We start from the raw sequence: 12,220 nt of genomic DNA, 5'->3' as shown, positions 1-12,220 counted from the left end.
CAATAAAAGTTTCAACGTGGTGTCATTCTGGTCTAAAAGCACAATGTTTTGAATAGGAAAGAATTCTGCGAATGTGCGTGAACTCGACTCCTAAAATTTCTCTTGAATATAGAAATATTTTGACATAAAATTTTATTTTAGTAGTATAAGATTTGGAAATGTTCGTAGTAAGTGTGGGAATAAAGGATAAAAATATCTAAAAAAAATGTAAAAAAAAGAAAAGAAAAATATATTCAAAAAGTTCTCAGTTTCGAGACTCGAACTGAAGACCAGCAAAACTAGATGGCTCGTGCTGCCGATCTGGCCACGAAGCTTTGTACCCGCAGCGATTCTGAATGGTCTAAGACTCTCATTATGATTATCCACAAAAAGATTTAACATGGTGTCATTCTGATCTAAAAGCACAATGTTTTGAATAGGAAAGAATTCTGCGCATGTGCGTGAACTCGACTCCTAAAATTTCTCTTGAATATAGAAATATTTTGACATAAAATTTTATTTTAGTAGTATAAGATTTGGAAAAGTTCGTAGTAAGTGTGGGAATAAAGGATAAAAATATCTAAAAAAAATGTAAAAAAAAGAAAAGAAAAATATATTTAAAAAGTTCTCAGTTTCGAGACTCGAACTCAAGACCAGCAAAACTAGATGTCTCGTGCTGCCGATCTGGCCACGACGCATCGTACCCGCAGCGAGTCTGAATGGTCTAAGACTCTCATTATGATTATCCACTAAAAGTTTTAACGTGGTGTCTTTCTGGTCTAAAAGCACAATGTTTTGAATAGGAATGAATTCTGCGCATGTGCGTGAACTCGACTCCTAAAATTTCTTTTGAATATAGAAATATTTTGACATAAAATTTTATTTTAGTAGTATAAGATTTGGAAAAGTTCGTAGTAAGTGTGGGAATAAAGCATAAAAATATCTAAAAAAATTGTAAAAAAAAGAAAAGAAAAATATATTTAAAAAGTTCTCAGTTTCGAGACTCGAACTGAAGACCAGCAAAACTAGATGGCTCGTGCAGCCGATCTGCCCACGAAGCTTCGTACCCGCAGCGCGTCTGAATGGTCTAAGACTCTCATTATGATTATCCACTAAAATTTTAACGTGGTGTCATTCTGGTCTAAAAGCACACTGTTTTGAATAGGAATGAATTCTGCGCATGTGCGTGAACTCGACTCCTAAAATTTCTCTTGAATATAGAAATATTTTGACATGAAATTTTATTTTAGTAGTATAAGATTTGAAAGAGTTCGTAGTAAGTGTGGGAATAAATGATAAAAATATCTAAAATAAAACTTAAAAAAAAGAAAAGAAAAATATATTGAAAAAGTTCTCAGTTTCGAGACTCGAACTGAAGACCAGCAAAACTAGATGTCTCGTGCTGCCGATCTGGCCACGAAGCTTCGTACCCGCAGCGCGTCTGAATGGTCTAAGACTCTCATTATGATTATCCACTAAAAGTGTTAACATTCTGGTCTAACTAAAAGCACATTCTGGTCTAAAAGCACAATGTTTTGAATAGGAATGAATTCTGCGCATGTGCGTGAACTCGACTCCTAAAATTTCTCTTGAATATAGAAATATTTTGACATAAAATTTTATTTTAGTAGTATAAGATTTGGAAAAGTTCGTATTAAGTGTGGGAATAAAGGATAAAAATATCTAAAATAAAACTTAAAAAAAAGAAAAGAAAAATATATTGAAAAAGTTCTCAGTTTCGAGACTCGAACTGAAGATCAGAAAAACTAGATAGCTCGTGCTGCCGATCTGGCCACGAAGTTTCGTACCCGCAGCGCCTCTGAAAGGTCTAAGACTCTCATTATGATTATCCAATAAAAGTTTCAACGTGGTGTCATTCTGGTCTTAAAGCACACTGTTTTGAATAGGAATGAATTCTGCGCATGTGCCTGAACTCGACTCCTAAAATTTCTCTTGAATATAGAAATATTTTGACATAAAATTTTATTTTAGTAGTATAAGATTTGGAAAAGTTCGTAGTAAGTGTGGGAATAAAGGATAAAAATATCAAAATTAAACTTAAAAAAAAGAAAAGAAAAATATATTGAAAAAGTTCTCAGTTTCGAGACTCGAACTGAAGACCAGCAAAACTAGATGCCTCGTGCTGCCGATCTGGCCACGAAGCTTCGTACCCGCCGCGCGTCTGAATGGTCTAAGACTCTCATTATGATTATCCACTAAAAGTTTTAACGCGGTGTCATTCTGGTCTAAAAGCACAATGTTTTGAATAGGAATGAATTCTGCGCATGTGCGTGAACTCGACTCCTAAAATTTCTCTTGAATATAGAAATATTTTGACATAAAATTTTATTTTAGTAGTATAAGATTTGGAAAAGTTCGTAGTAAGTGTGGGAATAACGGATAAAAATATCAAAATTAAACTTAAAAAAACAGAAAAGAAAAATATATTGAAAAAGTTCTCAGTTTCGAGACTCGAACTGAAGACCAGCAAAACTAGATGTCTCGTGCTGCCGATCTGGCCACGAAGCTTCGTACCCGCAGCGATTCTGAATGGTCTAAGACTCTCATTATGATTATCCACAAAAAGTTTTAACATGGTGTCATTCTGGTCTAAAAGCACAATGTTTTGAATAGGAAAGAATTCTGCGCATGTGCGTGAACTCGACTCCTAAAATTTCTCTTGAATATAGAAATATTTTGACATAAAATTTTATTTTAGTAGTATAAGATTTGGAAATGTTCGTAGTAAGTGTGGGAATAAAGGATAAAAATATCTAAAAAAAATGTAAAAAAAAGAAAAGAAAAATATATTCAAAAAGTTCTCAGTTTCGAGACTCGAACTGAAGACCAGCAAAACTAGATGGCTCGTGCTGCCGATCTGGCCACGAAATTTTGTACCCGCAGCGATTCTGAATGGTCTAAGACTCTCATTATGATTATCCACAAAAAGATTTAACATGGTGTCATTCTGATCTAAAAGCACAATGTTTTGAATAGGAAAGAATTCTGCGCATGTGCGTGAACTCGACTCCTAAAATTTCTCTTGAATATAGAAATATTTTGACATAAAATTTTATTTTAGTAGTATAAGATTTGGAAATTTCGTAGTAAGTGTGGGAATAAAGGATAAAAATATCTAAAAAAATGTTAAAAAAAGAAAAGAAAAATATATTTAAAAAGTTCTCAGTTTCGAGACTCGAACTCAAGACCAGCAAAACTAGATGTCTCGTGCTGCCGATCTGGCCACGACGCATCGTACCCGCAGCGAGTCTGAATGGTCTAAGACTCTCATTATGATTATCCACTAAAAGTTTTAACGTGGTGTCATTCTGGTCTAAAAGCACAATGTTTTGAATAGGAATGAATTCTGCGCATGTGCGTGAACTCGACTCCTAAAATTTCTTTTGAATATAGAAATATTTTGACATAAAATTTTATTTTAGTAGTATAAGATTTGGAAAAGTTCGTAGTAAGTGTGGGAATAAAGCATAAAAATATCTAAAAAAATTGTAAAAAAAAGAAAAGAAAAATATATTTAAAAAGTTCTCAGTTTCGAGACTCGAACTGAAGACCAGCAAAACTAGATGGCTCGTGCAGCCGATCTGCCCAAGAAGCTTCGTACCCGCAGCGCGTCTGAATGGTCTAAGACTCTCATTATGATTATCCACTAAAAGTTTTAACGTGGTGTCATTCTGGTCTAAAAGCACACTGTTTTGAATAGGAATGAATTCTGCGCATGTGCGTGAACTCGACTCCTAAAATTTCTCTTGAATATAGAAATATTTTGACATGAAATTTTATTTTAGTAGTATAAGATTTGAAAGAGTTCGTAGTAAGTGTGGGAATAAATGATAAAAATATCTAAAATAAAACTTAAAAAAAAGAAAAGAAAAATATATTGAAAAAGTTCTCAGTTTCGAGACTCGAACTGAAGACCAGCAAAACTAGATGTCTCGTGCTGCCGATCTGGCCACGAAGCTTCGTACCCGCAGCGCGTCTGAATGGTCTAAGACTCTCATTATGATTATCCACTAAAAGTGTTAACATTCTGGTCTAACTAAAAGCACATTCTGGTCTAAAAGCACAATGTTTTGAATAGGAATGAATTCTGCGCATGTGCGTGAACTCGACTCCTAAAATTTCTCTTGAATATAGAAATATTTTGACATAAAATTTTATTTTAGTAGTATAAGATTTGGAAAAGTTCGTATTAAGTGTGGGAATAAAGGATAAAAATATCTAAAATAAAACTTAAAAAAAAGAAAAGAAAAATATATTGAAAAAGTTCTCAGTTTCGGGACTAGAAACTGAAGACCAGCAAAACTAGATGGCTCGTGCTGCCGATCTGGCCACGAAGCTTCGTACCCGCAGCGATTCTGAATGGTCTAAGACTCTCATTATGATTATCCACAAAAAGTTTTAACGTGGTGTCATTCTGGTCTAAAAGCACAATGTTTTGAATAGGAATGAATTCTGCGCATGTGCGTGAACTCGACTCCTAAAATTTCTATTGAATATAGAAATATTTTGACATAAAATTTTATTTTAGTAGTATAAGATTTGGAAAAGTTCGTAGTAAGTGTGGGAATAAAGGATAAAAATATCAAAATTAAACTTAAAAAAAAGAAAAGAAAAATATATTGAAAAAGTTCTCAGTTTCGAGACTCGAACTGAAGACCAGCAAAACTAGATGCCTCGTGCTGCCGATCTGGCCACGAAGCTTCGTACCCGCCGCGCGTCTGAATGGTCTAAGACTCTCATTATGATTATCCACTAAAAGTTTTAACGCGGTGTCATTCTGGTCTAAAAGCACAATGTTTTGAATAGGAATGAATTCTGCGCATGTGCGTGAACTCGACTCCTAAAATTTCTCTTGAATATAGAAATATTTTGACATAAAATTTTATTTTAGTAGTATAAGATTTGGAAAAGTTCGTAGTAAGTGTGGGAATAAAGGATAAAAATATCAAAATTAAACTTAAAAAAAAGAAAAGAAAAATATATTGAAAAAGTTCTCAGTTTCGAGACTCGAACTGAAGACCAGCAAAACTAGATGTCTCGTGCTGCCGATCTGGCCACGAAGCTTCGTACCCGCAGCGCGTCTGAATGGTCTAAGACTCTCATTATGATTTTCCACTAAAAGTTTTAACGTGGTGTCATTCTGGTCTAAAAGCACAATGTTTTGAATAGGAATGAATTCTGCGCATGTGCGCGAACTCGACTCCTAAAATTTCTCTTGAATATAGAAATATTTTGACATAAAATTTTATTTTAGTAGTATAAGATTTGGAAAAGTTCGTAGTAAGTGTGGGAATAAAGGATAAAAATATCTAAAAAAAATGTAAAAAAAAGAAAAGAAAAATATATTTAAAAAGTTCTCAGTTTCGAGACTCGAACTGAAGACCAGCAAAACTAGATGGCTCGTGCAGCCGATCTGCCACCGAAGCTTCGTACCCGCAGCGCGCCTGAATGGTCTAAGACTCTCATTATGATTATCCACTAAAAGTTTTAACGTGGTGTCATTCTGGTCTAAAAGCACAATGTTTTGAATAGGAATGAATTCTGCGCATGTGCGTGAACTCGACTCCTAAAATTTCTATTGAATATAGAAATATTTTGACATAAAATTTTATTTTAGTAGTATAAGATTTGGAAAAGTTCGTAGTAAGTGTGGGAATAAAGGATAAAAATATCTAAAAAAAATGTAAAAAAAAGAAAAGAAAAATATATTTAAAAAGTTCTCAGTTTCGAGACTCGAACTGAAGACCAGCAAAACTAGATGGCTCGTGCTGCCGATCTGGCCATGAAGCTTCGTACCCGCAGCGATTCTGTATGGTCTAAGACTCTTATTATGATTATCCACTAAAAGTTTTAACGTGGTGTCATTCTGGTCTAAAAGCACAATGTTTTGAATAGGAATGAATTCTGCGCATGTGCGTGAACTCGACGACTAAAATTTCTCTTGAATATAGAAATATTTTGACATAAAATTTTATTTTAGTAGTATAAGATTTGGAAAAGTTCGTAGTAAGTGTGGGAATAAAGTATAAAAATATCTAAAAAAAATGTAAAAAAAAGAAAAGAAAAATATAATTAAAAAGTTCTCAGTTTCGAGACTCGAACTGAAGACCAGCAAAACTAGATGGCTCGTGCTGCCGATCTGGCCACGAAGCTTAGTACCCGCAGCGATTCTGAATGGTCGAAGACTCTCATTATAATTATCCACTAAAAGTTTTAACGTGGTGTCATTCTGGTCTAAAAGCACAATGTCTTGAATAGGAATGAATTCTGCGCATGTGCGTGAACTCGACTCCTAAAATTTCTCTTGAATATAGAAATATTTTGACATAAAATTTTATTTTAGTAGTATAAAATTTAGAAAAGTTCGTAGTAAGTGTGGGAATAAAGGATAAAAATATCTAAAAAAAATGTAAAAAAAAGAAAAGATAAATATATTTAAAAAGTTCTCAGTTTCGAGACTCGAACTGAAGACCAGCAAAACTAGATGGTTCGTGCTGCCGATCTGGCCACGAAGCTTCGTACCCGCAGCGCGTCTGAATGGTCTAAGACTCTCATTATGATTATCGACTAAAAGTTTTAACGCTGTGTCATTCTGGTCTAAAAACACAATGTTTTGAATAGGAAAGAATTCTGCGCATGTGTGTGAACTCGACTCCTAAAATTTCTCTTGAATATAGAAATATTTTGACATAAAATTTTATTTTAGTAGTATAAGATTTGGAAAACTTCGTAGTAAGTGTGGGAATAAAGGATAAAAATATCTAAAAAAATGTAAAAAAAAGAAAAGAAAAATATATTTAAAAAGTTCTCAGTTTCGAGACTCGAACTGAAGACCAGCAAATCTAGATGTCTCGTGCTGCCGATCTCGCCACGACGCTTCGTCCCCGTATCGATTCTGAATGGTCTAAGACTCTCATTATGATTATCAACAAAAAGTTTTAACATGGTGTCATTCTGGTCTAAAAGCACAATGTTTTGAATAGGAAAGAATTCTGCGCATGTGCGTGAACTCGACTCCTAAAATTTCTCTTGAATATAGAAATATTTTGACATATAATTTTATTTTAATAGTATAAGATTTGGAAATGTTCGTAGTAAGTGTGGGAATAAAGGATAAAAATATCTAAAAAAATGTAAAAAAAAGAAAAGAAAAATATATTTAAAAAGTTCTCAGTTTCGAGACTCGAACTGAAGACCAGCAAAACTAGAGATCGTGCTGCCGATCTGGCCACGAAGCTAAGTACCCGCAGCGATTCTGAATGGTCTAAGACTCTCATTATGATTATCCACAAAAAGTTTTAACATGGTGTCATTCTGGTCTAAAAGCACAATGTTTTGAATAGGAAAGAATTCTGCGCATGTGCGTGAACTCGACTCCTAAAATTTCTCTTGAATATAGAAATATTTTGACATAAAATTTTATATTAGTAGTATAAGATTTGGAAACGTTCGTAGTAAGTGTGGGAATAAAGGATAAAAATATCTAAAAAAAATGTAAAAAAAAGAAAAGAAAAATATATTTAAAAAGTTCTCAGTTTCGAGACTCGAACTCAAGACCAGCAAAACTAGATGTCTCGCGCTGCCGATCTGGCCACGACGCTTCGTACCCGCAGCGAGTCTGAATGGTCTAAGACTCTCATTATGATTATCCACTAAAAGTTTTAACGTGGTGTCATTCTGATCTAAAAGCACAATGTTTTGAATAGGAATGAATTCTGCGCATGTGCGTGAACTCGACTCCTAAAATTTCTCTTGAATATAGAAATATTTTGACATAAAATTTTATTTTAGTAGTATAAGATTTGGAAATGTTCGTAGTAAGTGTGGGAATAAAGGATAAAAATATCTAAAAAAATTGTACAAAAAAAGAAAAGAAAAATATATTGAAAAAGTTCTCAGTTTCGAGACTCGAACTGAAGACCAGCAAAACTAGATGTGTCGTGCTGCCGATCTGGCCACGAAGCTTCGTACCCGCAGCGCGTCTGAATGGTCTAAGACTCTCATTATGATTATCCACTAAAAGTGTTAACATTCTGGTCTAACTAAAAGCACATTCTGGTCTAAAAGCACAATGTTTTGAATAGGAATGAATTCTGCGCATGTGCGTGAACTCGACTCCTAAAATTTCTCTTGAATATAGAAATATTTTGACATAAAATTTTATTTTAGTAGTATAAGATTTGGAAAAGTTCGTATTAAGTGTGGGAATAAAGGATAAAAATATCTAAAATAAAACTTAAAAAAAAGAAAAGAAAAATATATTGAAAAAGTTCTCAGTTTCGAGACTCGAACTGAAGACCAGCAAAACTAAATTGCTCGTGCTGCCGATCTGGCCACGAAGCTTCGTACCCGCAGCGATTCTGAATGGTCTAAGACTCTCATTATGATTATCCACTAAAAGTTTTAACGTGGTGTCATTCTGGTCTAAAAGCACAATGTTTTGAATAGGAATGAATTCTGCGCATGTGCGTGAACTCGACTCCTAAAATTTCTCTTGAATATAAATATATTTTGACATAAAATTTTATTTTAGTAGTATAAGATTTGGAAAAGTTCGTAGTAAGTGTGGGAATAAAGGATAAAAATATCTAAAAAAATGTAAAAAAAAGAAAAGAAAAATATATTTAAAAAGTTCTCAGTTTCGGGACTAGAAACTGAAGACCAGCAAAACTAGATGGCTCGTGCTGCCGATCTGGCCACGAAGCTTCGTACCCGCAGCGATTCTGAATGGTCTAAGACTCTCATTATGATTATCCACAAAAAGTTTTAACGTGGTGTCATTCTGGTCTAAAAGCACAATGTTTTGAATAGGAATGAATTCTGCGCATGTGCGTGAACTCGACTCCTAAAATTTCTATTGAATATAGAAATATTTTGACATAAAATTTTATTTTAGTAGTATAAGATTTGGAAAAGTTCGTAGTAAGTGTGGGAATAAAGGATAAAAATATCTAAAAAAAATGTAAAAAAAAGAAAAGAAAAATATATTTAAAAAGTTCTCAGTTTCGAGACTCGAACTGAAGACCAGCAAAACTAGAGATCGTGCTGCCGATCTGGCCACGAAGCTAAGTACCCGCAGCGATTCTGAATGGTCTAAGACTCTCATTATGATTATCCACAAAAAGTTTTAACATGGTGTCATTCTGGTCTAAAAGCACAATGTTTTGAATAGGAAAGAATTCTGCGCATGTGCGTGAACTCGACTCCTAAAATTTCTCTTGAATATAGAAATATTTTGACATAAAATTTTATATTAGTAGTATAAGATTTGGAAACGTTCGTAGTAAGTGTGGGAATAAAGGATAAAAATATCTAAAAAAAATGTAAAAAAAAGAAAAGAAAAATATATTTAAAAAGTTCTCAGTTTCGAGACTCGAACTCAAGACCAGCAAAACTAGATGTCTCGTGCTGCCGATCTGGCCACGACGCTTCGTACCCGCAGCGAGTCTGAATGGTCTAAGACTCTCATTATGATTATCCACTAAAAGTTTTAACGTGGTGTCATTCTGATCTAAAAGCACAATGTTTTGAATAGGAATGAATTCTGCGCATGTGCGTGAACTCGACTCCTAAAATTTCTCTTGAATATAGAAATATTTTGACATAAAATTTTATTTTAGTAGTATAAGATTTGGAAATGTTCGTAGTAAGTGTGGGAATAAAGGATAAAAATATCTAAAAAAATTGTACAAAAAAAGAAAAGAAAAATATATTGAAAAAGTTCTCAGTTTCGAGACTCGAACTGAAGACCAGCAAAACTAGATGTCTCGTGCTGCCGATCTGGCCACGAAGCTTCGTACCCGCAGCGCGTCTGAATGGTCTAAGACTCTCATTATGATTTTCCACTAAAAGTGTTAACATTCTGGTCTAACTAAAAGCACATTCTGGTCTAAAAGCACAATGTTTTGAATAGGAATGAATTCTGCGCATGTGCGTGAACTCGACTCCTAAAATTTCTCTTGAATATAGAAATATTTTGACATAAAATTTTATTTTAGTAGTATAAGATTTGGAAAAGTTCGTATTAAGTGTGGGAATAAAGGATAAAAATATCTAAAATAAAACTTAAAAAAAAGAAAAGAAAAATATATTGAAAAAGTTCTCAGTTTCGAGACTCGAACTGAAGACCAGCAAAACTAAATTGCTCGTGCTGCCGATCTGGCCACGAAGCTTCGTACCCGCAGCGATTCTGAATGGTCTAAGACTCTCATTATGATTATCCACTAAAAGTTTTAACGTGGTGTCATTCTGGTCTAAAAGCACAATGTTTTGAATAGGAATGAATTCTGCGCATGTGCGTGAACTCGACTCCTAAAATTTCTCTTGAATATAAATATATTTTGACATAAAATTTTATTTTAGTAGTATAAGATTTGGAAAAGTTCGTAGTAAGTGTGGGAATAAAGGATAAAAATATCTAAAAAAATGTAAAAAAAAGAAAAGAAAAATATATTTAAAAAGTTCTCAGTTTCGAGACTCGAACTGAAGACCAGCAAAACTAGATGGCTCGTGCTGCCGATCTGGCAACGAAGCTTCGTACCCGCAGCGCGTCTGAATGGTCTAAGACTCTCATTATGATTATCCACTAAAAGTGTTAACGTGGTGTCATTCTGGTCTAAAAGCACAATGTTTTGAATAGGAATGAATTCTGCGCATGTGCGTGAACTCGACTCCTAAAATTTCTCTTGAATATAGAAATATTTTGACATAAAATTTTATTTTAGTAATATAAGATTTGGAAAAGTTCGTAGTAAGTATGGGAATAAAGGATAAAAATATCTAAAAAAAATGTAAAAAAAAGAAAAGAAAAATATATTGAAAAAGTTCTCAGTTTCGAGACTCGAACTGAAGACCAGCAAAACTAGATGGCTCGTACTGCCGATCTGGCCACGAAGCTTCGTACCAGCAGCGCGTGTGAATGGTCTAAGACTCTCATTATGATTATCGACTAAAAGTTTTAACGTGGTGTCATTCTGGTCTAAAAGCACAATGTTTTGTATAGGAATGAATTCTGCGCATGTGCGTGAACTCGACTCCAAAAATTTCTCTTGAATATAGAAATAGTTTGACATAAAATTTTATTTTAGTAGTATAAGATTTGGAAAAGTTCGTAGTAAGTGTGGGAATAAAGGATAAAAATATCTAAAAAAAATGTAAAAAAAAGAAAAGAAGAATATATTTAAATAGTTCTTAGTTTCGAGACTCGAACTGAAGACCATTAAAACTAGATGGCTCGTGCTGCCGATCTGGCCACGAAGCTTCGTACCTGCAGCGCGTCTGAATGGTCTAAGACTCTCATTATGATTATCAACTAAAAGTTTTAACGTGGTGTCATTCTTGTCCAAAAGCACAATGTTTTGAATAGGAATGAATTCTGCGCATGTGCGTGAACTCGACTCCTAAAATTTCTCTTGAATATAGAAATATTTTGACATAAAATTTTATTTTAGTAGTATAAGATTTGGAAAAGTTCGTAGTAAGTGTGGGAATAAAGGATAAAAATATCTAACATAAAACTTAAAAAAAAGAAAAGAAAAATATATTGAAAAAGTTCTTAGTTTCGAGACTCGAACTGAGGACCAGAATAACTAGATGGCTCGTGCTGCCGATCTGGCCACGAAGCTTCGTACCCTCAGAGCGTCTGAATGGTCTAAGACTCTTATTATGATTATCCACTAAAAGTGTTAACGTTGTGTCATTCTGGTCTTAAAGCACAATGTTTTGAATAGGAATGAATTCTGCGCATGTGCCTGAACTCGACTCCTAAAATTTCTCTTGAATATAGAAATATTTTGACATAAAATTTTATTTTAGTAGTATAAGATTTGGAAAAGTTCGTAGTAAGTGTGGGAATAAAGGATAAAAATATCTAAAATAAAACTTTAAAAAAAGAAAAGAAAAATATATTGAGAAAGTTCTCAGTTTCGAGACTCGAACTGAAGAGCAGCAAAACTAGATGGCTAGTGCTGCCGATCTGGCCACGAAGCGTCGTACCTGCAGCGCGTCTGAATGGTCTAAGACTCTCATTATGATTATCAACTAAAAGTTTTAACGTGGTGTCATTCTGGTCTAAAAGCACAATGTTTTGAATAGGAATGAATTCTGCGCATGTGCGTGAACTCGACTCCTAAAATTACTCTTGAATATAGAAATATTTTGACATAAAATTTTATTTTAGTAGTATAAGATTTGGAAAAGTTCGTAGTAAGTGTGGGAATAA

Source organism: Argiope bruennichi, chromosome X1 (assembly GCF_947563725.1).
Source record: "Argiope bruennichi chromosome X1, qqArgBrue1.1, whole genome shotgun sequence".
In the NCBI taxonomy this organism is placed as follows: Eukaryota; Metazoa; Arthropoda; class Arachnida; order Araneae; family Araneidae; genus Argiope; species Argiope bruennichi.
Note: the sequence above shows the minus strand (reverse complement) of the source record.